Source organism: Trichosurus vulpecula, chromosome 2 (genome assembly GCF_011100635.1).
Source record: "Trichosurus vulpecula isolate mTriVul1 chromosome 2, mTriVul1.pri, whole genome shotgun sequence".
NCBI classification, from domain to species: domain Eukaryota; kingdom Metazoa; phylum Chordata; class Mammalia; order Diprotodontia; family Phalangeridae; genus Trichosurus; species Trichosurus vulpecula.
Window position 1 is genome coordinate 341254775 of NC_050574.1, and position 2363 is coordinate 341257137.

Here is a 2363-nt window from a genome sequence, read left to right on the forward strand (position 1 = left end):
AAATATCCACAAGAACCATCCAAAGAGCTCATTCTCACATTCAAACACCTGTGCCCTTGAAAACATATCTAATTTGGGCTTTGGGAAATTTTTTCTTTTAAAATACAAAGGTCATTTCCTATTCTGCTATATTCAATAACATAAAAAACATGATTCTCTTTAAGAGGACTAATCTTAAAAGCTTTGGAAAGTCAACATTTTACCCATTTCTTTTCATTGGTACAAAACCTCAAACCTTTTAAGCTTTCCTCATGGATCTCATTTTCTGTTACTTTGATGCTTTAATATTTTAAACTATGAATTAAAAGGTAATTTTTTTTAATATGAGGAGGGGAGCACTCAATAGGCTTACAGAAGAGGTGGCAAAGTATAGAGGACTTCTACTTGGTAGTCAAGTATAATAAAGTACCTGCCCACTTCTCTCCTTGCGTCCTGGAGGTAAAGAAGTGACCGCATGTGGCCTTCATTGTTCTCCTAATAATAGAGTAATTAATTCAAACAACCTATATGTCTTGCTTTTTCTTCCTCTTCCTCCAAGTTTAATATCCAGAAATCAGATTTAGGTTTCTACCCAGTGGTGGGATTCAGCTGGTTCGCACGGGTTCAGCAGAACCAGTGCTTAATTTTAGGTTGAGTTACACGAACTGATTGTTAGTGGTGGCAGGGTCTGCATGCTCCACATCAGCAGCAGAGCCTCAGTTCAGTTCTGTGGAGAATGAGTTGTTAATTTATTTGAATTCCACCACTGTTTCTACCTATGTAGACAATAGTTTGCTCCTGGAGCTAAGAATAGATAAACAATCTTAATTTAAATGATAGATGACTTCTGGGGTACCTTTCAAACTCCATGATTCCATGGTTTTATCCCTAACCTAAATCTGGAAAACTCTGCCTGGATGCCTTTACATGGTTACCTCAAATTCAATATCATTAAATCTATTAGTATTGAGTTTAAATTCTATTGATTAATAGTAACAATACTCCTAAATATTGTATTTAATATTGAGTACCAGACTATTCTACAGGGCCCTTTCTCTACTTGCTCATTAGTAGCAGTGATCCCAATGTTTTCCTGGGTCTAGATGCTTAAAATTTTAATTTTTCTTTGATTCGTCTTTCTCTCTTTTCTATAACCTACCAATCACTAAGTTCTATCAATTATTATAGTATCATTAAATTATAGAGATAAACCATAGTATACTCTGATGATATTATCACTTCAGTTTCTTCCTAGATAGATCATAACCCATCATGCTTCTCTCCTTTATGGGCCCCAGATCTTCATATATGATTGAATCTTTTTTTTAAATAACATTTTATTGTTGTATTTTGTTTTAATGTTGTCTAAATTTCCCCCTTTTATCTATCTTTCTTTTCCTTCTCAGATAGCCTTCCATTATAACATATATTTTTTAAAATAGAAATGAAAAAGAGGAAGAGAAAAATAAAGGACATTTTATTAATTTTCATGCAGAGGCCATGCTAATCTCCGTATCACTCCAATTTTAGTATCTTTTGCCAAAGCAAACATGATTATATCTTGTTAATATAAAATCCTACTTCCCTCACCCACCATTTTTATTTACTTTGTTCTGTGGAATAACTTAAAGCTTTCTGAGACTATCCTCATATTGATCGTTATCCCACCAAACCAAAGTGATATATTTGAGGTAAAATGTACCTTTTTTGAGTTTAAATGTCTAGTTATTCTTTCTTTTTACAGATACATTGTACATTTGTGTTATATATTCTTAAACAGAAATTTCATTGCTGCTTCTTTTAATCTCCTATGAATTACTTTCTGAATATGGTGATTGGAACCATAGGTCAATACATTGACAACTCCTTTCAAGTAGCAATGGCTGTATTGAGTTGATTTGATTATGATTGCATAACTGGAAAAGTATCAAAAGAGGGGGAAAACACACAAATCAGCAAGGCTTACTTCTTTCTACTCTGTAGTTATCCTTTATGGAATCCAACTTGGTAAAAATACATAAACATCTTTCTCCAGCATGCTCTTCTTTTTTCATCTTAAAGAATATTTTATTAGATTTGCAAGACTCTGAGGAAATACATTTATTAATCATCTCTCTTTAGATGTACTCCATCCATGTCCAATATCCTATATTCCTGTAAGCAGATAGTTGGCACAGTGGATAGAGTTCTGAACTTAGATGAAGGGAAACCTCAATTCAGATTCTTAGTACTCTACCAGCTGTGTTAGTCTGGATTGTAATTTCTTTCAGTCTCCGTTATCTCATCTGAAAAAAATGGGCATAATAGTAGCATCTATTTCACATGATTATTATGAGGACCAAATAAAATAACAAATGTAAAGAATTTTGCAAATTCTAAAGTGT

At 33.1% G+C, this 2363-nt stretch overlaps 1 pseudogene; it reads right to left on the reverse strand.

Annotated features, from left to right (window-relative positions):
• Positions 1-1440: 1440 nt before the first annotated feature.
• Positions 1441-1528, reverse strand: LOC118840538 (annotated as a pseudogene).
• Positions 1529-2363: the final 835 nt, after the last annotated feature.